Consider the following 26313-nt stretch of genomic DNA (forward strand, 5'->3'; position numbering starts at 1 on the left):
TATTTGGGGAGTGAACCAGTGGATAGAGGATCTCTCTCTCTCTCTCTCTCTCTCTCTCTCTCTCTGTAACTCTGGCTTTCAGATAAATTAAATAAACCATTTTTTAAAAAAGATATTGATATTTTAAAATATGCATGAGTTTTATGGAGATGAGCATTTTTCTTCTTGGGCACATTATGTAGTTTTTTGGAAATTTCAATTTTTTTCTTAACATAAAAGAAATGTAACAAAAACATTACTATATGTTCTATTTATGACATTTCTAAATTTTCTTTAATAATGACAAAAAGTGTTCTGGACATTGATGGTGGTGATGGCTGTGTGACAAGTGAATACACTTAATATTTTCAAAACTCTATTTGAGGAAAGGTGGCAAATTTGCTATTATGTGCATTTTACCACAATTAAAAATAAAGCAAAAAACCAAAAGGCAGAGAGAAGGTGGGCTAGAGGGAATTGTAATTCAGGAACCCATGAGTGTCATAGATGTAGAAATGTCATAAATAGAACAGGTAGTAATGGTTTTTGTTATATTTTTAAGTATTTTATGTTAAAAAAATTGAGAACGCCAAAAAAACCCTTTATTTTGTACAGTGGTTTTGGGTTCACAACAAAACTGAGCAGAAAGCACAGTCCCCATGTACTCCTTGTCCCCACACGTGTGTGATCCCCCCACCCCCATTGTTATCCCTCGCCACAGAGCTACACTTGCTGCAGTCCAGGGACCTCCACTGCCAGGCTGTCACCACCTGAAGTGCCAGGACACTGTCATCTTGTAAAACTGAAACTCACAGCCATCAGACAACAACTCCCATTGCTGTCTCCCAGCCCCTGGCAACCACCATCCCAGGGTCTAGCTCTGTGCTTCTGCCAGCTCCAGGTACCTCATGTGAGTGGCTCCCCACAGTCTCTGCCCTCTGGTGTGTGGTTGTATAAAATTCACTTCATTTCCCAAGATTTCTTCCAGGGTGTCTTTCCAGGGCATGGGTTGCCTGTGTGTGAAGTTAGTGCTGGAGGCCTTGCTCGTACAGGGCAGTAAGGCAGGTCCTGCACCTGTGAGATGCAAGGTGTGATGATTTAAACATCAGCCATCATAGCGCTGGGGCTGGGAATCACGTTGACGTTAGTACAGACTAATGGCACTATTTTCTCTCTCTCTACCCCCAGTCTGGGGTCAGGGGGAGGAAGTGTTCCCAGGCTCTTCCCCTTTGTGGGGGCTGCTCTTGGAGTGTGGTGGGTCCTTCCCCACGGCTAGGAGCAACCTCTTCCCACGAGGGGGCGCCCGGCTCCTGCGTTCACAATGCTCTTGAGCCGCCCAAGGAGGCCGCTTGCCCTTTTCCGGATCTGCTGGGCCTCCTTGGCTCACTGCTGGCCTTGGGGGTGCAGAGCTGGAAGCTGGGCGGTCAGGACAGCCCATCCTCCTGGGGGCCTGGCTGAGGAGCCCTCAGGAGCTGTGGGGCCGCAGCTGGAAGCCATGAAGCTCCCTCTCGGAGAGCACGCAGGCCCGGGCTCGCCTCACAGCTCGAGCTGGCCACAAACCTAAGATTCTGAACTAACAGAAAAACCATGAGGTCCAAAGACAAATGTGCTCATCTGCTTTGCCTTCCTCTGTGGCACTTCCTAAAAATTGAAAGCTGCGTGGGAGGCACAGGAAGCCATCCCCTGCACTTGCTCGCCGAGGCCGGGCCTGGCCCGCGAGCTGCTGGCCCTGCAGGCACCGCCTTTGGTCCCCAGGAGATGATTCTGCAGGGGGCTTTGCGACCCCGCCTCCTGGACCGCGTGCTGTGGAGCCAGTCCCTTCACCTGACGGTGCTGGTGTGGAAATGTAGGCTCCACCTTCCTAGCAGGAAGCAGCCATTCAGGAATTCCCTACAGCTTCAAATTTCAGCGAGACCGGACAGGGGGCTCACACCCAGCCCTACAGCCGGGCAGAGCTGAGTCCCGGGCTGTCCCGGGCTGCCTCCTGCTTTGACCAAGATGCAAACTGATGCCATAAGTTGAAGACTCACTCGCTGCTCCCCCATGTCTGGCACATGTCTGGGGTTAAGACATACTGCACAAAATTCATGCCGGAGGATACATGCTGACATGACTGGTAATTAGGAGAGGGCTCCTGGCTCCCCTCCAGCTGACACAGATGGTGTCTTTCTTTTTATTTAATTAATTTATTTGGAAGTCACAGAGAGAAAGGGAGAGAGATATCCTCCATCCACTGGTTCACTCCTCCGGTAACCATCCTCAGAGGTGGGCCAGACAGAAGCCAGGAACCAGGAGCTTCTTCCAGGTCTCCCACATGGGTGCACTTGAGCCCAGGCACTTGAGCCATCTGCTGCTGCTTTTCCCAAACCATTAGCAGGGAGCTGGATCCGAAGTGGAGCAGCTGGATTCGAACTGGAGCCCATATGGGATTGTACGCGGTGGCTTTACCCGCTGCACCGCAGTGCTGGCCCCACACATGGTGCCTTTAAAACACAACTGCACAGTCTCCGAGGCGCCTTTTCAGTGAGAATGAAACACACGACGCCTGACTTGCCATTTCCTACCAGTCCAGGCTCCAGCTTTCAGCACCTTCTCCTGAGTCCTCGTCCTAATTGCGGAGTGCCTGGCCGCAGTCCCCAGCTGCCCTGTCCGCCCCAGGCCTGCCGCCGAGTTCTCATGCCAGCTCTGTCGCCAGCTTGTTGTTCGCTGCTCCCCACGACTCAGCTATCAGAGGCAGCTTCGTGGAAGACGGCTCTGGAGGCTGACTCGGAGACACCCCGCCACCCATCCCACCCCCACCCCCACCCCACCCCGAGATCAGCGCACAGGTGTGGGCGGCAGCCCTCACAGCGCCAGGGAGCACAGAGGTCCAGCGTGGAGAGGAAGGGGGCGCCTAAAGAAGGGGGACACCATGGCCCAGGTTCCAGACCTTAGCATGACTCCGTGGTGCTGGAGCCAAGGTGCTCACAAGACACTGATGCAGGAAGCCACTACCGTGAGGAAGATCAGGTACCTCCTGGGCCAGCCCACAGACGGGACAGGGACAGGGACGAGGGCAGAATCTCTTTGCTGGTCGTGTCTCAGGACAGGTGTGGTACGATTCCAGTCTAAACGGCAGGGCTACTCTGTCTGCATTCAGTTCCCGGAGATGTTCAGGTTGAACTCCCTATTCTGATTGGTTAGTGCCTCCGCCATATCAGCAAAATACGATGGCCATCACCCTTAATAATAGCGAGCCTGTGCCTGCCAGAGGAGCCGGATTTCCTGGGAGCCTTTCCCCCCAAACTCATTGTAAACCCTCATTAGACTCTAAGAGATGCTCCACAGTAGGTACTCGTAGCATTGAGCTCACACAGTCCCAGGTGCCTGGGGGCTCTGCCAATTGGTTCCTGAGCTCCCCTTTCAGAGCCCCTGTGGTAGACCCCTCGCCCTCCCTGAAGTGTGTGCAGACTGGACTGTCCTGCGAGGCACTGCGTTTCCCCTGCCGCTCAACAGTGACTCTGAGCACGTGCTACACGCCAGGGGTGGGAGCTATGGCAGTAGGTAAAAGAGTCCGCTGCCCTGCTGGAGTCTGGGGAACGAGTTAGACAGTACACACACGAGATGAGTCGTACAGGTGAAGGTCCCGGGGCTATGGAAGTGCACGGCGGAGGGATAAGGCGGCCTCCTGAATGAGGGGCCGTTTCAGCAGAGACCAGAGTTCCGTGGGGGGAAGGAAAAGAGCACGGGGAGGTGAGAAGATGAGCAATGGGCAGGCAAATAGCATCAGCGCAGACTCAGATGGGAGGGAGTAAGTGTGTTGGAGCAGCAGAGGTGAGCTGTGGGCGTGGTGAGGATCCGAGGTGTGGCGCCCAGGAGAATGTACCTGTGCACCTGTAACTGCAGGCGGCAAAATCGGCCAAAAAGCTCCAGCTGCTACGCCAGAGCCAGGCTTCCCCAAGGCAGGGAACTGCTCTGGTGTGACTTCGGCTGTGGACCCCACCTTGGCTGTGCTGAACCTTCCTCGGTCGGCAGCCTGGGACACCTCGAGCCCCATTCTTGCCCTCCGCTTCCCACGGGTCAGACTCTGCTCGCAGCTGCTGGCTCTCACAGCCTCCTGGCACTCCCTCCTGTCGCCATGCTGTGCACAACACCTGGGGCTTTGTGCAGACGATGGTGCAAAGCCGGTGGAGAGCGGTCCGTGAGGGATGGCCAGGACCAGAAGATACCCAAAAAAAGATCTGTCCGATAGCAGGGTGGAGAATTTGACAGGTTGGGACCAAGGCAGGGACAGCCAGGCTCCTTAGGTGGTGACTACAGTGACCCAGGTGAGATGGGTTGGACTACAGGGTGGGAGAGGAGGTTCAGGAACATGGGAAATATTTAGGAAGAGTAAGAGATGGCCTTTGTTGATGGATTCATTAAACATGGAGTATGAGGCAAGGAAGATTTGATGACCCTGGAATCCTGGCTCACGTGGCAAGGGGGACAAAGCCAGTGGTTAGCAGTTGTCTCCAGATGCACCTATGGAAAAAAACACAGCACCTGGCCAATGGGAGAGGAGCTCTGTTGCTGGTCTGGGATTCCTCACTGGCCTCCCCACTATGTCAGGGAACATCTCCCACTGTTTGCTTGAGTTCAGCTCACCAAACAGCCTCTGGATTGTACATTTGGCCACATGGGCACTCGGACACCAGGCAGACCCTTCTAAAGGAACAGTGCCCACTGCAGAGGAATAAATGAATGGATTGGCATTTGAGTTTATTCAACAACACCATGGGTGTCCGATGGTCCTGAGCCAACATTTCCAAGGCCGGGATACTGGCAAGGATGGAGCCTGGCTCCGACCCGTGTCGATTTCTCCAGGCTGACCCCACCCTGCTCCAGAGGCCGGCTAGCCTTCCTCAGAGACACACTGCAGCAGACTACACAATGGCCCCACAAGTGGCCACATCCTACATGCCTGGAACCCGTGTGGCAAAAAGGACGGTGCCGATAAGTTAAGGACTAGAGGCGAGGTGATCATCCTCAATTACCTGAGTCGGGATGATGCTATTACAAAGGTCCTACTATGAGGGGGCCAGGGAGAGTGGAGAGAGTAGCAGAGGTGGTGTTGAAAGCAAGAAAGGACCATACAGGGTGGGAGCCGGGAACCAAGGAATGCCAATGGCACTGGAAGCCAGAACAGACAGGGAACAGACAGTCTTCCAGGGCCTCCAGAGGGAACGCCCACCTGCTGACACCTTGCTTACAGCCCAGTGCAACTGATTTCAAGAATCTGAGCTCAGGACTCTAAGAGGATGCATTCGTGTTGTTTTAAGCCACTAAGCCTGTGGTGAGTCATTACAACAGCAACAGGAAACCAACATACACACCAACTGTACCATCTCACCTTTTCCAAAGAGCAGCAAACAGCAAATTGAAAAACCTCCCACACACGGGGGTTCTTCAAGAAGTTTGTGAAAAATGAAATGAAAAGATAAGTTTATTTTGGTGGAAATTTTTATAGATCCAAATGTATGAGGGGTCTTCTCAGAGATCATGTGCATTTTGAGAAAACACAGACTAAATGTAGGATGGACCTGTGTCATTTTGCCTAGCATTGTTTGGATAAATACCTTTCCTATTTTTGGGAACTTTCAGGCCAGAACTATGTTTCCCAGGATCTCTTGCAGCTAGACTATCAGCATGTGAGCTGAGCCTCACCAATCAGATGCATCTGCGGGAACCGTTCCTAGGGGTGGGGTGTACTCAGCGGGGCATCATTTTCTCAGGGGCAGCAGTGTGCCCTGGCAGTGGTGGTCCAACCCAGACACCAAAGTCTGCACTCAGCCGTGGAGAAGACGACCTGGGGGTCTGGGTTTCCGGCTTGATTTCTGGCCTTCCTGGAGGTTCCGTGAGTCACAGAATAGCCATCCATACGTTGGCTTGCTACCGACCCCACGCTCTGGCATCTTCCATGTGCAGTGGAGAACGCCGACTCGCGGTGTGGTTGCAGTCTATCTGTTATCCTGCCAGAAGGGGAAGCACTTGGCCTTTCCAGGCTGCCAGGACTGTGCAATAAGACTGGGAAATGGAAGCCCAAGTGCTCGTTAGTCCCTGTGTCCAGCTGCATAGCGTCAAGGTGACCACAGACCAGCTGGGCCTCTTTAAGCCTGGAGTGGCCACTGTGGGGGACCATGGCCATGACCAAGGAAGGAAGAAGGGCTGACTGGTTTCCGGGTGGGCTGCAGGAGGCCGGTCTAGGCCAGGCGAGGATGACCAGCAGGCTTGCCCCAGATCCGGAGAGAGAGGGATGTCCTGGAGGTACCTTGCCGAGTCAGTTTTCCTCAGGGGCAGCCAGTTCCCATTGCAGGATGGAGGCGAGCTGCCTGGCGTGTTGCTGACTTCCCTCTCCCTCTCTTCATCCTCCCTCTGGCCTCTGGAGGCAGAGAGCTCGGGGAGGAGGGGCCCAATGTGTGCAGAGCCCTGACCCACATCCCGCTTCCAGGAGCTCGCGTTCAGCAGGGAACACTGTCAAGGCCGTGACAGATGCGTCGTCTTCCTTGGGTCGGCTTTGGATGAAGTCATCCCTTCCCTCTGGGTTCTATCAGGATCCGTCCTCGGTGTTTCTGAGTCACTTGACAGTTTATAAGCACTTGGAAACCAGAAGCACCGTGAGAGTGGCTCTGCGAGGGGGATTTTATCCCAAGCCTTTTCCTCCAAGGGTGCCCTTGACTCTGAACCAAGAACGTTGACCAGAAAATTGAATGTGAGAGGAAAGTGAGAATCAAGGGGCATAAAAGAAGGGGAAGCTGTCCATGGATGTTCATGCAGGTGTAGGACTTGTGGAGGGCACAAGATGGAACCCACGGCTCTACGCACCCCACACTCCCCAGGGTGGGGGGGTTTTCTTGGCTCCTACCAGGGGCAAGTCCGGTAGCATCGTCTCACAAATGGCTTCACTCGAATAATGCTGGTCCTCGCTGGGGAGAGGCTCTCCGGGGAGCATTGCCTGAAGTCTACCTTTGGGCTTTTTTATTCCTTTGGCTTAGGGCTAGACTATTGCAATCCAAAAATCTGTAGGAAGGTAAAATTAAAAACGTGTCCACAACCCGTAATTTAATGATGATCAACATATACATATTTAGCCAGATCCTTTCCAAGAGCCCTTCAGCCGAATACCCTCGTAAGAAATGGATTTCATTGTTATGGGGGGGGGAGGAAGGCTGTGAAGATTCCCTGATGGAGCAAAGCCATCACGCTGAGGGCCCATCTGCCACTTCCTTGACAGCGTGTACTTCATTTACTGCCCTTGGAGATGCAGCCCTAGAGAGGGCTTGCCCTGGGCCTGACCGTCCTAATTAAAAGTTCAAGTGGATTTCTGATGGAAACTGAGATTGCTACCCAGTGCAGTCCAAAGGTCAGCAGCCTGGGTTCGTTGTGCTTTGCTGACAAGGCTACAATAAATTGAGTTCACTGCTGATGTGGATACAGTGAGTTCTAGCCAAACAGTAACTTCTGCTTAACGCTTGTTTTCCCAAGTGCATGTTCATTTGCAGAGTTCTTTCACAAAGATCTCCTGCATCAATCCCCTGGCATGTATAGCAATATGACAGAGCAAGGGCGGCCCTTCCCAACCACAGGCTCCCTGAGCCGATCACCTCGTCTGCACCGCTACTCACCCTCGAGGGAAAGTCTCTGTCCCTTCCCATTCCTGGAGCAAGCACATTGCTGTTCCAACATGGGAATTCTGTGCTCTGTACTTTAAAAGGAATTTATTTATTTATTTGAAAGGCAGAGTTACAGAGAGGCAGAGGCAGAGAGAAAGAGGTATCTTCCATCTGCTGGTTCACTCCCCACATGGCTGCAATGGCCAGAGCTGTGCCGATCCAAAGGCAGGAGCCAGGAGCTTCCTCTGGGTTTCCTACATGGGTGCAGGCGCCCAAGGACTTGAGCCATCTTTTACTGCTTTCCCAGGCCACAGCAGAGAGCTGGATCGGAAATGGAGCAGCCAGGCCTTGAACCGGCACCCATATGGGATGCCGGCACTGCAAACAGAGGCTTCACCCGCTATACCACAGCACCAGCCGCTCTGTACTTCCTAAGAAAATCTAAACATCGTCCCCTCTCTTGTCCTCCCAAGACAATCTCTTTTCCCAGAGCTGGATCTCAGAGCTTGGCAGTCCCTGGCGCTGTCTCCAGGTGCACAAGTGGAATGTCTTTGTCAGGTAAAGCTTAACACACCCGTCTGCCCACCTCACCCCAGGTCCTCCACAACCGGGCTCCCTGACACTGTTCAGACCCCACATATTGTGCAGACTCTGTTGGGATTACCTGCTTTGCAGGATCTTGACTCCTGGAGCAAGACCATCCCTGGAGCAGTCTATAAAGATCACCAACTAATTCTCTCCAAGGCTGGCATCGGTTTAATTCCAAGACGGCCTAACACGAGTGACCCACACACTTGGTTGTTTGGGTCTGCCCAGCCCTTCCTGTACTCCAGAAAGCAGGAGGTAGTCACTCTTCAATAATCTATGAAATACTAAGAATCACCTACACATCATTATGAAAATGATAGCAAATGTTTTTTAAGCACAATTACAGCAGGAGGACATGGTCACAGTTTACGCGCATCCTGCTTTGGAACTCACAAAACATCCCCTTTAGCTCAGTGCTTCCTTTCCCTCCCCGAAGGAATTTACTATTGTTTGTAAATATAGATACCCCTAACACCACTGTATTTAACCACATTTCAAACAGCCTCCCATAGTACAGAGGATTGGATTGTTTTTCACTCAAAGCCACCAAGGTAGGAGTTCTAAGTGTGTAGCTGAGTGCACTGTGACAAATGCATACACCCATGTAACCACCACCATACTCAAGGTACAGCTGGTTTCCACCCCCTCCCCCACCCTGCCAAGGTTCCCACGCCCCTTTGCTCTCAGCTCTTGTTTCTACTCCAAGCTCCAGGCAAACACTGATCTGCTTTCTGTCATTGCATGTTTGAATTGTGCTGTGCTTTAATCTTAATGAGAATATACTAAAATCAATAAAAGGAGTTCTGCATGCTTCTGCGGGTCCACATGAGACAATTTTAACACAAGAAAGGGCAACTCGTATGTTATCTGAGCCACACAAAATGGATCTTTTCACTGTCTTCCTTCCTTTCATGAATGTGGTACATTATTTCAGAAGATGGTGCCAATAATTCCTCCACTCTCTTTGACCACGTGCCTCTCCTCACATCCCCTTGAACTAGGAATGACTTCATGTGGGATTTGACCAAAAGGATATGGAGGAAGTGATGTTCAGTCAATCCCAGACCCATGCTGTACAAGATCCAATGGTGTCCGTCTTTGGCCTTTTGAGATTCAGCCACCATGTGAATAAACTCAAGCCAGACCAATGAATGATGAGAAGCTGTGGAGAGGGAGAGCCCAGACAGTTCCCTGCCCTTCTAACCACCGCAGCTGAGGAACCAGAGCTATAATTGAAGCCACCTTGGGATTCCAGCCCCAGCTAAGCTCCCAGCTAAATGCAGCCACATAAGTGGCTTCTGCCAACTAAATGCAGAGCAGAAGAACTGCCCAGCTGAGCCCAACCAGCCCACAGACTTGTGAGAAATAATAAATCTTTGTTGGTTCTGTGAGTAGTTAGTTTTGCATCAGTAGATGAGCAATGCAGTCAAGAACATTGATGGAAGGTAATGACCTCATAGAAACACTTGAAACAATGTCAGTAAAGGGAAAGGACATCAGCCTGGACCACACTAGGAAGCACTCTCCGCCCCCTAGTGCATTCCGAGGTGCAGGTCATTAAACCTTCGTCAGGGGCTCCTGGAAACTCAACATGAGGCTTGGTGCAAGGAAGAAAAGAGACCCCAGATCCCAGATCCTCCTTCCAGTTCTTTGTGGCTTTCACAGGAAAAGGCTCACGGGAATGTGAGGAATCGCTGCTGAAGATTCTGAGTCTCCAGGGAGACTTAGGATGCCTCAAGGGGTAAGGAGCCTCTTAGAATCAATCTTCCTTAGGAAGACTCAATTGAGAAATGACTCGGGAATTCCCACGATCACAGCCTGGCCTGGCCTGTAGCATACACCAGCTACTCACAAAAATGGTAATCAATTTCTGCCCAAGTTAGCTGGATATTCCAAAGGCCCATTAGATTTAAGGAATCCAAGACTGGTCCTAAGGTACCCAACAGGCATGGATGATCCACTTTGGCAATTACTACATCATCATGCATACTTGGAAGTCCGGAGAGAACCACTGAAAATTTAATTTGGAGGTGGATTATTTTGCTCATTGTTGACTTGGCTTTCACCCAGCACTGAATCATAGGGTGGGACCAGCTTGGGACATCACATAAACCTGTCACTTACCCTTTGTTTCCTGGAAGAACTGATCATCTCCAACCAAATCTGCAAGTCATGGAAAAAAGATTCTTTAAGCAGAAACTCATTTGAATCCAGGGGGACTCGAAACAGAATGGATGTAAATCATCGCTCTAAATGTTTGAATAACCAGGTGGTTAAGACCAGGAGACTGGCATTTCCTGACAAGTGCAGGCACAGGCTGCTTTGAGTGAGATCACCCTGTCCCACGTGGAGCAGCCATTGCTTGGTGAGCCCCTGTGAGGCAGGGAGGATGGGCACAGGAGGAATTTCCTGGCCTGACCCAGAGAGCTGTTTCTGCATCTCTAGCTTAATTTGTAACATTTGTAGTGGTCCCAGCCCATCATCTGGGTCTCCATTATTCCCTGAGCATGCACTGAGGTGAGTTCCTATCGTCACCCCCCAGAAAGCAGGAAGGGGGCCGGAGTGGGGATGTAACCAGCCCAGGAACTCCTGGTAGAGGGAAGGGTGACTCAGCCGGAGGAGTATGGCACAGACAAGGAGGGCCAGCAGGAAACGTGGAGCAGCACACAGTGGCTGTCAGCAAGCCGGGGCGCTCACTTCCTAAATCCATTTGTGTCCTACTGAATAAATCCACAAGGCTTGACCCTGTGCTTATGGCCGGCCTCTTAGCAGCGTGCAAGCATTTTGAAATGCTGTCAAGTGTGCACAAGGAAAGGAGGAGTGACTTTTGTTATTAGCTCTGTCTGTAACTGGAAGGTGGCCACACCCACTGGCATTTGATTGAGTTGGAAAAAGGCCCCAGGGTGTCCTGTGCTGGGGACACCAGGTGACTGCGTGCCAGCCAGGAGATCCCCACAGGTGCAGGGCTGAAGGGAAATACGCAAGCTTGCAGGGTTTTCCTGTCTGGAGGGAGCATCCGGCTGAGTCACCCTTCCCTCTGCCTGCAGGGTCAACTCCCAGGTTCTGTGAGCCCGCTGTCCCCCTAGCCATCTTCTTCCTTCCCTCGGTCCTCTTGCCTTCTCTAGACAGCAATGCCGGTTGAAAATGGAACCCAGAATACACTGATGACAACAGGCTTTCTCTTGTAAGCTTGAAGTCTAAAAAATGGCAACGACATATCCCCCAAAGCAGGAGCCAGCTAAACTTGGCAAAACCAAACTACCATCAAGGATCTTGCAAATAAAGCAAGAGGTGGGGTATCATTTGAGATCAGCACAGTTACAGAGAAGTCTCAATGCTGAGTGCTTTTGAGGTTGAAAAATGATCTTCTCAATGATGACCTCAAAACACAGTTAAATCCTCAAATGTAAAGGTTATTTTTGAATTTTATTATGAATATTTAATTTGTATGCCACTCCGCCACATCCATTTTGGAATGGAACAAGGCCATGACAATTCTGATGGTGCATTTTATGTTTATTCTGCGAGGAGTTTCGCATACAGTGATTCTTTGGTCTTATCACAGCTTGTTGAGCTAGTAGACCCTTGAACAGGTCAGGGCAGTCTCCACTCGGGTTTTTGTCCGAATCTGTACGTGTGGCATGGGGTCACCTTCCCCCATCACGGCAGTGGCCGGGTAGGGATGTCTGCCTGGCATGCAGAGGTCTTGAAAGCTGCCCTGGGTTTGCTGACATGTTGGCAGATGCTTTGTGACACGTTAGGGACAACATTGTAACCTCCATGGCCCATAGGAATGCAACCTGGTTGGCTGTGAATATTCCTTGGATTGTTATAAAGGTGAAGTTTACCTTTGGGTTCTTTGAATCACGAGATATAGAAAGCAGTTTAAATTGGCTCAAGTAAAAAGGAGACATTTATATCAGGATGTTATGATGCCTCCAGGAATCCAAGGGCAAAAAGGGCATGTAGTCTTGTGAGGGACTGGGCCCAAAACAACTCTGTGTGTCAAACAGATGGCACATTTCTGAATCTGTGAGCAGAGAATGAAACTCTCATGCCTTGGGTGAGGTCGGGCATCTCACCTGCCCAGTGCAACGGCACAGCTATGACTCAAAAAGGGTCAGGGAGACAGACTTGAAAGTCAGAAAAAAACAACCTTGATGAACATATGATAAAGCATAACAAACGGGAAAGATTAGTTAACAAATGGTGCCATACTATACTACTTCCTAAAATTAATCATTTATTAATTATTTAGTTGAAAAGCAGAAGCAGAGAGAGAGAGAGAGAAAGATGGGGGGAGAGAGAGAGAAAAAAAAAACTCATTCTCCAGTTCACTCCCCAAATGCCTGCAACAGCCACATCCAGAGCTCAACCTGGGTCTCCTATGTGAGTGGCCGGGACCCAACTCTTGTAGCCATCACCTGTTGCCTCCCAGGGTGCACAGTACTTAGCAGGAAGCTAGAGTTGGGAGTGGAGCCAGAATTGGAACCAAGGCCCTGCAATATGGAACATTCAAGTGTCCTAACAGGTTCTTTTTGTTTTTAAGATTTATTTTAGCTGGCACCGCAGCTCAATAGGCTAATCCTCCACCTTGCGACGCCAGCACACTGGGTTCTAGTCCCGGTCGGGGCACCGGATTCTGTCCCGGTTGCCCCTCTTCCAGGCCAGCTCTCTGCTATGGCCCAGGAGTGCAGTGGAGGATGGCCCAAGTACTTGGGCCCTGCACCCACATGGGAGACCAGGAGAAGCGCCTGGCTCCTGGCTTCGGATCAGCGCGGTACACTAGCCGCAGCGGCCATTGGAGGGTAAACCAATGGTAAAGGAAGACCTTTCTCTCTCTCTCTCTCTCTCTCTCTCTCTCACTGTCCACTCTGCCTGTCAAAAATATTTTTTTAATTTTAAAAGATTTATTTTATTTATTTTTTTACATTTATATTTTATTTATTTGAAAGACAGAGTTACAGAGAGAGGTAGAGACAGAGAGAGAAGTCCATCTGTTGGTTCACTCTCCAGATGGCAGCAATGGCTGGAGCTGCACCAATCCAAAGCCAGGAGCCAGGAGCTTCTTCTGGGTCTCCCAAGCAGGTGCAGGGGCCCAAGGACTTGGGCCATCTTCTACTGCTTTCCCAGGCCATAGCAGAGAACTGGATCGGAAGTGGAGCAGCCGGGACTAGAACCGGCGCCCATATGGAATGTCGGCACTTCAGGCCAGGGCTTTAACCTGCTGTACCACAGTGCTGGCCACCTAAAAGGTTCTTAAACTGCTGGACCAAGCATCCAGACCAATGCTGTTCCATTTAGAAGCGCACTTACTTTACTACATCAAAATAAGTTCCAAACAAATTAAACAATAAATATTTTAAAATATTTTTAAAGTGTCCTGTAAGAACTACAATATATAATTTAGTGTGAATTAGGCTTTACTGAAAAGACTCATTCCTCAGCTCAGAAATCACAGGGAAAAACAATCATAAAGAAGCGTTAAATAGGCTTGATGTTTATCAAGTGCTTTCTTACAATCAGTCTACTTTTAAGCACTTTTCCCATGTCATTTGATGCATCTTCCAACCTTGTGAAGATGACGTTGTTATTATTTTTCAAGATGAGTAAATGGGGCCGGTGTTGTGGCTGCTCCGCTTCTGTCCAGCTTCTGCTCATGTGCCTGGGAAAGCAGTGGAAGACGGCCTAAGTGTCTGAGTGGTTGCCACCCATGTAGGAAACCCGCATGGAGTTCCTGGTCCCTGACTCCTGGCTTTAGCCTGGCCCAACCTTCGTCATAGCAACCATTTGGGAAATGAACCAGCAGATGGAAGATCTCTCTCTCTCTCTCTCTCTCTCTCTCTCTCTCTCTCTCTTTCTCTCCATCACTGCTCCTTTCAAATAAATAAACAAATCTTTAAAAAAATAAAAAGCTGAGTGAACTGGGGCCCAGAGATGGTTAAGTAACTTTCCCAGACCCTATAGTAAGTGGTAGAGCCCTGCTGTATACCTATTCCTGTCCATCTCCCCAGCCATAGAGGGTCTTCCTCCAAGCCCTCTGGTCAGTCTCCTTCCTCCATCTACGTAGATGAACAGGGCAAAGTTCATTCATTCGCTCATCCTACATGTATTCGTTTAACTCCCACTGAGAGATGGACTCTGCTGTGGACACAGGGCCTACAGGGATGGAAAAGGCAGACAAGGGCCCTGGCCTCACGGAACTTACGTTCTAGACTCTGGAACTGGAGAAGCCACACACACAGGTGAGAGAACTCCTGGGGGCAGCAGGCATCACCGAGAGGGAGAGAGGACAGGTGTAGGGAAGGCTAGGGGAGGGGCCTGGCTGGTGCATGACAAATGGGGTCTGAGGGAAACAGAGACTCCAGCAGGGCTCTCAGGCTGGGGGCCGGGGTGCACTGCAGTGCCATCTCCGAAGGTGGAGAGCATCAGAGAAGGGACCGCAGGTTCAGGGAGGGAGGTCTAGGGGTTCCATCTTTCCGCATTACATCGGATGGCTCATTAGACAGCCAGGTGAAGTCGTAGGCAAGCAACAGCCTCACAGCTCGTAACTCTGCACAGCAAAGTTCACAGCGCGTAAACATCAGGTGCACATGCAATAGAAACCCGCTGAACTTCCACGGGAGGTATGGGCCAGGGGTGAGAAAACACCCGTGAGAAAAGGCAAACACGATCAATAAGCAAACACAAGAAAACATGCAGTCTCACAAGTAAAGCAAGAAACTCAACTTAAAACATGGATGCCGCTGTACACCTTTAACTACCGCTAAAGCAGAAAGCTGTTTAAGAGCTAACAGCGACTTTGGAAAGTAATTTAGCAGGCGTCACAAAAAGCCTCATAGTCTTTGACCTGGTTTTCCGCTTCGGAGATTCTCAAGGGAAAGATACTGTGTGCCCACAACGTCTACCTTCGGGATATGCATAGTGAAAAGCTACAACGCAAAAACAAAATAGAGACATGGCCATGGGAATGATGGCAAATCTGCTCCCTTAAAACGTAGCGCAGCCGTCACCTGTGGGGAAAGGTATGTGTCCTGGAAGCAACAGAGAGGGCCAGATTCCAGCCTACCACCTGTCTCAGGCCTCTTCTGGGGCCCAGGCCAGGCTGAGGGGACCATTCAGGCTTGGTCCCCACAGCCTGGGCACCTGGAAGGATGGAGCGCTGTGGCTCCTAGGACTGGCTAGAGCCTGAGATGCCCAGAAGGTAAGCGGGGCAGAAGCCCACTCCCACCTGACAGCAGCCTGTACGGCCGCCCTGCCTTTCCCCCTAGAGTCCTGCGGGTGGGGTGGGGGCCGGGTCAGGTGCCCGGAACCGGATCCCCCTCCACGGCTGACCTCCTTGCCCTCTGCATCTCTCCCCAGCCTCCACTTTGTGTGAGCTTTGTCTTAAAGGCACCTGAAATCCCAAGCCAAGCAGCTCAAGGTCATCTGCTGCTCAGCCGCTCAGCAACCTATTCAAATGCATGGTGTTCAGCAGAGCGGGCTGCTGCCCGTTACCAGGCAATTTCTGTGGCCACCGCTCCAGCCGGCGTGGAATGCAGGCTCGGGTCTTTAGTGGTTAGCCGGGAGTCAGCAGCCTCCTCAGAGGGCTATTTTGCAGGAGTCAAATGACCTCCGAGTTTTTCCATCAGTGTAAGCAGGGCAGAGCTGGGGGCCTGCCTCCTGGAGAGCTTTTGTTAGCACAGCCTCATGACCTCCCAGAGCCTTCTGGCCAAGGGCCTTCCAAAATGGCCCTGGGGAAATAAAGCTGACCGGCGAATGCGGCCAAGCCAATCAGAGGCGGCTTGAGGAACACCCCCATCACACCCCAGTAGTCAGGAATCCGCACCCATTTCATGCTTGTCCCGTGGCTCCTCAAAGAGACTACCGTCCAGCCCAACAGCCCGGGCAGCTCCTGAGCTGGGCCTGCACTGCCTTCCAGGGGAGGCAGCACCTGTGCCAAGCTCGAGGCCCCAAAGCTGGAGTTGCTGACGGACCAGCCTTGCCCAGCGGGGACCACGTGCACAGCACTGCAGAGAAGTCCCTGGGCCAAGGCAGCAGTCACAGGAAAACTTTTCTGCCCTCTGTGGTATCTCTTGTCGGCCACTCACCTTCCAACACAAGCCAGGTGGACCTGTACCCCTGTGCCAGGCATGATGGCAACACTGGGGACCCGCCTCACAACACCAGGCAAGTCTGGCTCACCTCATAGGAGAATCCCTGATAGGGATGTTTATACTCAGTCTGTTGCCCTCCCTGGTCCCCATCTCACTCAGCATGGAGCAGGCTGCAAGACCCCTTGAGAGGAGGATGCTATCGGGCCTACCAAGCACTTAAAAAGCTCTGTCCCCATGATCCCTCCTAGAGGGAGCCAGGGGCTTGCACTGAGCAGGGCACCTCACCCGAGGCCATCTGACTGTCGGGGCAGCAGCGCCAGCTGGAGAGGGGCTGTTCACATTTCACTGGATTGGCTGGAGCCTGAGGGACTGAACAGTGGCACTGTCAAGACAGAATCTGTGCTAAGCAGGGGTAGAAAGTATGGGTAAAAAAAAATCAAAGAGCGCAGAGAGGCAGAGAAAATAGGTTCCCGAAGAGCAATTGTAGGAGCTTGAGCCCAGGAGGGGGTTCTGGGGAAGATCTCTGGGAAGAGCTCTGTTGTTCGGAAGCTGAACTGCACAGATCTCCCTGCACTTGGGTCCCCATGAAATATCCCTGCAATGGAGCCCGGTTTCCTGGGACCAACAGGGTTGAGTGGGACTCTGTGCCCACCAAGCACCCAGCTTCCTCCGCAGGGGCCTGGAGCCTCCTCGGTGCCACCTTCTTGCCTGCATTATCTGAAGGCCAGCATGGGGCTTTCCTGCTAGCTCACGGCCCCAGCTGCTCCCCGCCTGGCTACGGGGGGTGTCAGCCTTCAGGGCTGCATGGGAGCCCAGAGGGGCCTGCAGGGCTGGGGCAGGCACCACACCCTCCTCCCTGGAGCAGAGTGGCATTGGCAGAGGGGCTCCGAGAGGGTCCCCAGAGCCTTCTGAGGACCACACAGAGGACCTAGGCCTGGGAGCTGGGCGCCGGGAGGCAGCGAGTGTAGACTGCCAGGCAGAGTCTGCACAGGGGACACAAGTGCCTCCACGGGAAGCAGGGGAAGGCCCCGGATCCCGAGTGAAGTGTGGTCAGCCAGCTGGGAGAAGAAATGCTTCGTCATCGCTTCTCGGCCTGTCAGCTAAGATCAAGTGTAGAAATGCTTCTTCAAAGCCCTCGGGATGACCTGGTCCTGGGGTGACCCGGTCCTGGAGCTCTATGACGCACTTTCTGCCAAGGCTCTGGACCGCAGACCCTGCCACCCTACAGGTGCACAGCTCCCCCACACAGGTGCCAGGAGCATCCCCGGACGGGGCTGAGCCACTTCCTCAGCCCAGACGGAGGAAGCTGGTGCTTCCTGTGGTTCACTGCCCACTGGGCTTCTCCAGGGGGCAAAGCCCAGCAACCGTCCAGATGCCAGTGTGAAAGCTGCCGAGGAGTCTGCAGCTGCTCTGTTTGCGAGCCCATGCCCTCTGGTGGGCGGGGACGGGCTTCCGGGGTTCACCTGGCTTCGGGGCTCTGCCAGAATGGGTGACTCAGCATCTCCAGAGGTAGAGCCCAGTTCCTTTGCTTTTCAAAGCTCCCCAGGTGATTCTGGCACACAGCTGGGGCTGGGGCCCACCGAGCGTGGTCAAGCCCAAGGACTCCACATATGGAAACAGGCCCAGGGAAGGCAGGTGGCTCGTTGCTGTCACTCAAGCTTTGGCTGGCAGCGGCGGCCCTGTGCTTTCCTTTCCAAATGAGGTGAGGGCCCAAGTCAGGCCCTTGTGTGCTGTCACGTGGCTCTGAGTCTTCCTCAGGAGCACAGGGCTGGGGGAGGAAATGACAGGTGACATTTATCTAGCGCTCACCAGGAGCTGAGCACTGGCCACAGCCAGTGTAGCCACACTCCTGTGGGGGCCTACGCACACAGAGGTATTCAAAGGCTTTTGCAATCGGGCCAAAGGAAGACTGAAAGGACACTGCTTAGACAGAATTTCCATTCCTGGTTAATGGAGCAAATTCTCATTGCTGGAGTCTAGCCTCCCTATCAGAGCATTGCGGCTCACTTTTCTAAGTCAACACAGACACACTCCGCACTGACAAGCACCCCCGGAGAGGGAACATGGAGCAGAACAAGACTGGAGAAGCTCTGGTGAGTTCCCAAGGTTGGAGCCACAGCCGCTCAGCTCATCACCGTGTTATCTGATGTACAGTGGTACTCATTACGTATTTGTCAAACAAATCAAACTTTGAGCTCTTTATGGCTTCTATTACCCCAGCTTTATTGGTCTCTTCTATTTGGTTAGCTCCAGGGATCCTCCTGGATGGCAAAGCAAGGGGCTGTGCTGCAAAGCACGAACAACACCTGCTTCTAGAACTTTCCAGAGCTGTCTCTCCCTTGGCTCAGCCATGCCTGATGTCCCCTCCTCCCGAGCACTCACCACTGCCACTCGGTTCCTGAGTCAGGGAACCCAGATGCTGTGTCCCCAGCCTGTTCCACTCCAATGGCTCTTTCATCGGTCCCTTCCTGTCCAGGGCCCTCTTGGTTCACCCCCCACAGGATTCTCCCTCCCCTCACGTCTTCCTGAAGATGTTGTCTAATGGATCAATTTTACGGACACTCATTGGCCTGCCGTCCTTTGAGGGGACACGGCTTCCTTAACACCTTCTCCCACGTTAACCCTTACCCCTCTGATTCCAGAGTTGGACTTAGGGGCAATAAGGTGGGTACATTGACCTCAAGCCTAGGCCAAAGCCACATTGCCCGTGACTCAACCCAGTTTAATGGAGGTTAGAGGCTGGGGTTTGAGGCCGAGGCACCAAATAATATTAAATTTGGGCTCTACTAAGTTTTAGCCTTGTTTGCTTCATCTAACTCTGAGCCAGTTAAAAGAGAGAAGAGGGGGAATGTGCACGTAGAAGTCAAATTGTCACAGTCGTTAGCGATCTGGCTGATGCTGGAGGATGTGTCTTATAGTGGGTGCCAGTAGGTTCCCCGCACATCAGCCCTGGTCCTGAGTGGCCTCTGGCCGGGAGGCTGGGAGACCCCTGCTCCCGTAACACTGGAGGCACGGTCCAGCCAACTGTGGGGAGTCAGCCAAGGATAGAGAGGGCAGCACAGTGCCCGGATCGATAGCCCTGCCCTAGGAAGGAACATGAGGAAAAAGTAATCAATATGGCGACTTAGCCCAAGGGGTACTTCCTCCCCGCTGCTCTGCCTCTGGTCCCTGGATATTTTCCAAGGAGCTTTGTGGTGGCAGGCATCCCTCCCACTGCTGCAGAACTTCGACCTCGCTCATCACCTGCCGTCTGGGTCACAGCAGTAGGCTCCTCATCGGTGAGCTGGAGGGCAGTGTCCCCCCGAAAACCCACCTCCCACATATCCAGGGCTATCTTTCTACAGATAGGAGGCCCACCCTGTGCTGCTGCCCTGAATCTCTCGGTGGGCTCCCACATAGAGTCATAGAGTTCTGATCAGCACGCCCTGTGCCAGACAAGGGCCCAAGCCTCTTGCTCCGTCCAGGGGACGAAGCCTTTGTGGTTCCAGCCACCAGGACCACAGACAACCACCAGGGTCACCTGGAAATGTAGCTCAGAGTATTGCAGTAAAGTCCATCCACCCCCAAGTCCCAGGGTGTGATTCCTGGCATGGCACAAGCCGAGTAGCCCGAATTGGTGCACTCTCCCATTCTCACCTGTCCAAGGCAGTGATTTCAGCTCAGCTCCTACGGAGCAACGAGGTCAAAATCTGGTCTCTTTGATCTCATGGGGACTCCATATTCATTTGGGTGAAAAAAAATCTCCATTGCAACGTTTTTGTGCTAGCTCCCACCATGTGTGCTCCCAATCCACCAGGCCATGGATGAGATTGGCAGCCCACAGCGGCAGAATTTCACTGTCTTTTCCCCTGCTGTGCGCCCTTACCCCCACACAGCGAGGGAGCAGGAGCAGAGATTGCCATCTGCCACCTGGCCACGGCTCACTGCCCGTGCAAACGGGGCAGACCCGGCAGCACGCTGCCCAGGGGGCCTTCTGCAGGCTCCACCTCGGCTCTCCCACCCAGCCATGGTGGGCTGAGCACTCCCTCCCCAGACCCCTTGCCGAGGGCATCCAGAGGTCACTGCTGTCCCCTGTCCAGTCTCCTCCTCTGGATGTGGAACTCACCCAAGTGGGGAAAAGTAAACTGCTTTCTGATGACAGATGGCTCTGGGCTGGAAAATACAAGTAGAAAAAGAGTAATGACACTAGTTATTCCAGCTTTTTTTTCCCCTTTAGGGAACATGTCCCACATAAAACAGAAGGAAGCAAGATTTAGATTTTGCCATAAAACATATTCCCCCAGAATACTCCAGCTGTGGTCTAGTGAGTGAGCCGGGCCCGGCCTGGCCAAATGAGACGCTTATGCAGGATGAGAAAGAGATCCCAGTCCACATGCCTGGAGCCCCGGTGACTTCCTACGGGGACAGCTGGGCTGGGACTCGGCGCCCCCTGACAGGGGAGGCGTCCACAGAGGTTTGTTATCAGCAGGAGGCAGCAGCTCCCTTGTGTGCTCGCCTCTGACCGGCGTGGGGCAGTCAGAAGGTCTCACCTGCTCCCCAGCCTCATGACTGCCCAGGGCAAGGGCCAGACTCCGGGTCTCTGAGAGGTGCAGCTGGGTTCCTCCTCGAGGGCCCGGGGAGCACCTGGGCAGGAGCAGCCGCGTCCCCCGACACAGGCGACAAGGAGCTTTGTGGGCGGCAGAATTTCAGAATTTTCACTGTGGTCAGCGGAGATGGGCCTGGCGTGAGCAGCCAGGGCCAGCCTGACCCTTGCCTCCAGAAGCGGCATCACGTACAGACAGGACCTGAGGCACGCTAGGCGCTGAGTCAGCGGGAGCGTATTAACAGCAGCGTAGCAATGGTCGTCTCCATTCCAGTACTGCACAGCCCCGCTAAACCAGGGCCCTTGTGCTTTTCACTTGGTGAAGCATTAGGCATTTTCACCGTAATTTAAATTTAAAAGATGTCATCTCAAAAACTAAAAAAGCAGCCGGTGCTGTGGCTTAACAGGCTAATCCTCCACCTTGCGGCACCGGCACACCGGGTTCTAGTTCCGGTTGGGGCGCCGGATTCTATCCCAGTTGTCCCTCTTCCAGGCCAGCTCTCTGCTATGGTCCGGGAAGGCAGTGGAGGATGGCCCAAGTCCTTGGGCCCTGCACCCGCATGGGAGACCAGGAGAAGCACCTGGCTCCTGGCTTCAGATCAGCGTGATACGCCGGCTGCAGCGGCCATTGGGGGGTGAACCAACAGCAAAAAGGAAGACCTTTCTCTCTGTCTCTCTCTCTCTCTCTCACTATCCACTCTGCCTGTCAAAAACAAAAACTAAAAAAGCAAAGAAAAGGAGAGGGAGGGAGGGTGACGGGAGAGCGGGGGAGGGAGGGAGAATCATATTCTTAGAATTCTATCTACTAACTATATGGAATTTGTTAAAAACTGATTAAAACTTTTTTAATAATAGGGGCTGGCGCTGTGGCTCAGTGGGTTAACGCCCTGGCCTGAAGTGCCAGCATCCCTTATGGGAGCTGGTTCTGGTCCCGGCTGCTCCTCTTTCGATTAGGCTCTCTGCTGTTGCCTGGGAGGGTAGTGGAGGATGACCCAGGTCCTTGGGTCCTGGCTCCTGGCTTCGGATCAGTGCAGTTGTGGCCAACTGGGGAGTGAACCATTGGATGGAGGACCTCTCTCTCTCTGCCTCTCCTCTCTCTGTGTAGCTCTGACTTTCAAATGAATAAATACATCTTTAAAAAAAATTTTTTTAATAATAATAATAATTAGCCTCTGCTTCAAAGTTGCTTCCCTGAGCGAGGCCCTCCCCACCACGCCCCGTTGAGCAGGCTCCTGCCTCCTGCCACCACCACCTTGCCTTGCTTTATCTCACTTCCCAGCGCACACCGGGCTTGCCTTGTCCTCTGACTTCTACACACTTACTTCCTCTTTGCTGGCTTCACAACTCCTCCACCAGGAAGACGGCACCACACCAGGACAGGGCCTTTGTTTGCCGCTGCATCCCGATGCCCAAGGCAGAGCCTGGAACCTAACTACGGATGAGTTGCACAAACCATGGCTCAGGAACCGACAACAAGCGTCTTTGGGACAGCTGCCTGTCGCCCTGCTGTCCCTGTCCACAGCCCTCGGCATCTAGCAGCTCCCCAGCCCGGGCCCCAGATGGCTGCAGACTTTACCCACTGCTCCCTCTTACAGCAGGCTCATTCCTGGGCCCTGCCTCCTCCCCTGTGCTGACTGCATGTATTAGGAACCTCAGGCCCACAAGAGCAGAGCGTGGACCAGAGCGGGTGGCCCACACTCACCCCCTCGTGAGTCCTCAGTCCCCGACCACCAGCGCTTCTCCCCTTCTCTCTTCCTTCCTCTCCAGCTCCACAGTTGCTACATCCCAACCTCTGACATCGCTCACTGGCTTCTCGGGACAGCTGCGACCTCTCAGGGCCCGACAACAGCAGGGCTACGTCGGACTAGGGTTCACTCTTTTTTCTGCCTTCCTTCCTTTCATTTTTAAAGATTTATTTATTTACGTGCTCGCTTCGGCAGCACATATAGTAAAATTGGAATAATACAGAGAAGAATAGCATGGCCCCTAAAAAAAAAATTATTTATTTACTTGAAAGCTAGGGTTAGAGAGAAAGACAGACACAGACAGATCTTCCATTGGTCCACTCCCCAAATGGCTGCAACAGCTGGGTCTGAGCCAGGCTCAATCCAGAAGCCTGGGAACTCCATCAGGGTCTCCCATGTGGGTGCAGGGGCCCAAAGACTTGGGCCATCCTCTGCACATTAGCAGGGAGCTGGATCAGAAGTGGAGCAGCCAGGACTCAAACAGGCACTCCTGAAGGATGCCGGCGCAGCAGGAGGAGGCTCCACCCACTGTGCCACAGTGCCGGTCCCCAGACCAGGGCTTCTGTCTGCTCCCACCTGGAGGGCAGACAGGAACAGGGTGGGCCAGTAGCAGAGGAAGCTGCAGGGGTGGTGGAAGCCTTGGCCTCTGGCGTGGGCCCCACAGCCTAGGCTCCCCCGCTGCATGACCAGGTGGGCTCAGTGAGCAAACAGTGGGCAGGCTGAGAGCCAGCAAGGAGCACCAGGAGAAAGGGCAGTAGGGGGTCCCACTCCAGCCCCACAGCACCTGCACCTCCTGATTTTCAAGAAAGGGGCAGGTCCTTTGGAGAGAGAGCCTGACGGGAGTGGGAGACTGGGGGCCGAGTTTTCAGGTGGGCTTTCCTGGGCCCCTGCGGCTTAGAGGACTCTCTAGAGGCCAGTGGGGGCAGCAGGCCAGGGGGCCCGGGCCGATGCTGACACTTGAGCAGAAAACAGAGGCTGCTGGGGGACAGGCCTTCCTTCTCCGCTGAGCCACCCAGCGATGGCGGCTCACTGTCCCCCAGCCATAGCAGTCGGAGTCTACCTCCAGGGGAGAAGAGCAGTTGGATTGTATGGGTTACCAGTCCTAATGGGGGAGTCCCCTTGAGGGGGCCCCCCGTGGTGACTGTCCATGAGCTGTCAGTCCCCTGGGCACCATCAGAACTCTTGAAGGTTGGGGCCCAGGAGGGCACTGGACACCCTGTGGGTGTGGGGGATTCCAGCATGTTCCATTGTGTCCCTGTGGAGCTGGGTGGTGCCCGTCCCTCCTGGTTGTCCCCGACTGCTGGGCTGGGCCAGGCCAAGTCGCAGGGCCCCACCTATTCCCTGGGTTCTGCTCAGCCTGTCACAGCTCCTCTGTTGTCACCGGCTGTGCTAGTGGGGTCTGGGGGAAGAGGGGTTTCCTAGTCTGGTTGGGCAGCTACAGCCAGGCCCCAGCGGTCTGGCAGTCTACAAACAGCAGCAGCAGCCAGGAGTCCCGGTGCTGGAGGTCGGGCTGCCCCAACATCAGGTGTCTGCAGATTTGGGGGCTGCAGAGGGCTGCTCTCCGCTTCAGGGATGGCACCTGTGTGCCATGTCCTCACAGGGAGGAGGAGACCCTAAGTCCTCTTTTATAAGGGCCCTAGTCCCATTCATGGGGACCCTGGGGGGGACTGGTTCAGGCTGGGGGCTCCAACCTGAAGGTCTGTACCCACTCCACCCCCTCATGGCCAGACACCCCTTGGTCACCCAAAGTGATATGGAGAACAAAATCCTCAAAAATCTCATGACAGGGCCTGCGCAGTGGCAAAGAAGGTTAAAACCCTGCCCTGCAGCGTGACACCACATATGGGTGTTGGTTCAAGTCCCAGCTGCTCCCGTTCCGATCCAGCTCCCTACTAATGTGCATGGGAAAGCAGTGGAGGATGGTCCAAGTGCTTGGGGCCCTGCACCCATCTGGGAGACCCAGAAGAAGCTCCTGGCTCCTGGCTTTGGATCGGCTCAGCTCTGGCCGTTGGGGCCATTTGGAGAGTGAACCATCGGATGGAAGACTCTCTCTCTCTCTCTCTCTCTCTCTCTCTCTGTTTCTAACTCTCTCTAACTCTGTCTGTCAAACAAATAAAGTAAATCTTTAAAAAATATATATAGGGCCGGCGCCGTGGCTCAATAGGCTAATCCTCCACCTTGCGGTGCCGGCACACCGGGTTCTAGTCCTGGTCGGGGCACTGGATTCTGTCCCGGTTGCCCCTCTTCCAGGCCAGCTCTCTGCTATGGCCAGGGAGTGCAGTGGAGGATGGCCCAAGTGCTTGGGCCCTGCACCCACATGTGAGACCAGGAGAAGCACCTAGCTCCTGGCTTTGGATCAGTGTGGTGCGCTGGCCACAGCGGCCATTGGAACGCGGCGGCCATTGGAGGGTAAACCAACGGCAAAGGAAGACCTTTCTCTCTGTCTCTCTCTATCCACTCTGCCTGTCAAAAAAAAAAAAAATATATATATATATATATATAAAAGCTCACGAAGCCTCAGCTGCAGGAAATGCTCCCTTAGGGACTCCATTTTTTCCCCCTCAATGTTATCCACGCCAGTAGAGATGTTTTTTAAAAACACTATTACTTCCCTGTCTTCTTAGACAGGTGTTCTGGGATTACACTTAGGAATTGACATGAATCAGTTGGCATTTGACGTCTTGGCCAGGGTTTTGTTACATAACATCCGGGTGCTCTTGGGAAACACTCTATTATTTAAAATTGCATCCACCTGCTACTGCCAGCCTTGGTCTGCGATGCTTGTGGGAGTCTTGCTCTACTTTCCTGTCTTTATTCCTAGAAGATAAAGAAAACATAATTCTATGGCTAGAGCAAAAAGTGTTTCTTTCTTCCAATTTCCCGTCTGCAGCAGGTGAAGATCAGGCGAGAAAGTCTGACGGAGCCATGGCTAAGTTCAGCAGCAAGACGACTTGGGTGAGAACCCGGGCGGCTCCTGCGTGAGCAAAGCTCAGGACACTGTGGCAGACATTCTGTGGCGTTCAGGCGCCCACAGGTCCTTTACTCAATTAGTTAATCAAGCAACAAATATTGACTGAGTTCCCACCGGTTGCCTGGGCTCCAGGCTACCAACAGTAAACCAGACAGGGAGCGCCCTGCCCCTGCCCAGGGAGGGGGCGTTTGCCCGCCCGTGGTGGGCTGTGGTCTCAGTGAGCTAAGTTCCAGGGAGGCGTGCTGGGCCATGCTTGCTGTTTGCATGTGGTTCAAGGACATATATTTAGTTCAGAAATGCGTTAAGACACACATGCCCCTCAGACACGGGGCTCCAAAATCCCTCTAAAGTTCTTGCCCTCCGTGCCCCAGACACAGCTCGGGTGGAGAAATGCAGTCATGTGCACAAAATAGAATCCTGGCTTTAATTGCCATCTGTGGACAAGCACTGGTCACATATTTCTGAGACAAATTCCAAAAAGAAAATGTCCTGCTTCCCCCAAACGTCCCCCTCCCTGTCTTTCACTCCTTTAACCAAGCGTAGTGAGCACCCATTGTATTCTTCAGATTCCTTTCCCTTAATTAAAAGAAGCTGTTTAGGAAGGTTGCTGGTTTATTTCAGCTTGCAGTGGAAGGTCAGGCAGCCCCACCTGGGAGGGCAGAGGGAGGCAGAGAGAGAAGCCAGGCCATGCTCAGCCCATATAACCCCAGGAGAGACAGCT

At 53.1% G+C, this 26313-nt stretch overlaps 1 pseudogene; it reads left to right on the forward strand.

Moving 5' to 3' along the window:
* Positions 1-22800: 22800 nt before the first annotated feature.
* On the forward strand, positions 22801-22888 carry LOC133774037 (U6 spliceosomal RNA; annotated as a pseudogene).
* The last annotated feature ends 3425 nt before the right edge of the window (positions 22889-26313 follow it).

Source organism: Lepus europaeus, chromosome 14, assembly GCF_033115175.1.
Source record: "Lepus europaeus isolate LE1 chromosome 14, mLepTim1.pri, whole genome shotgun sequence".
NCBI classification, from domain to species: Eukaryota; Metazoa; Chordata; class Mammalia; order Lagomorpha; family Leporidae; genus Lepus; species Lepus europaeus.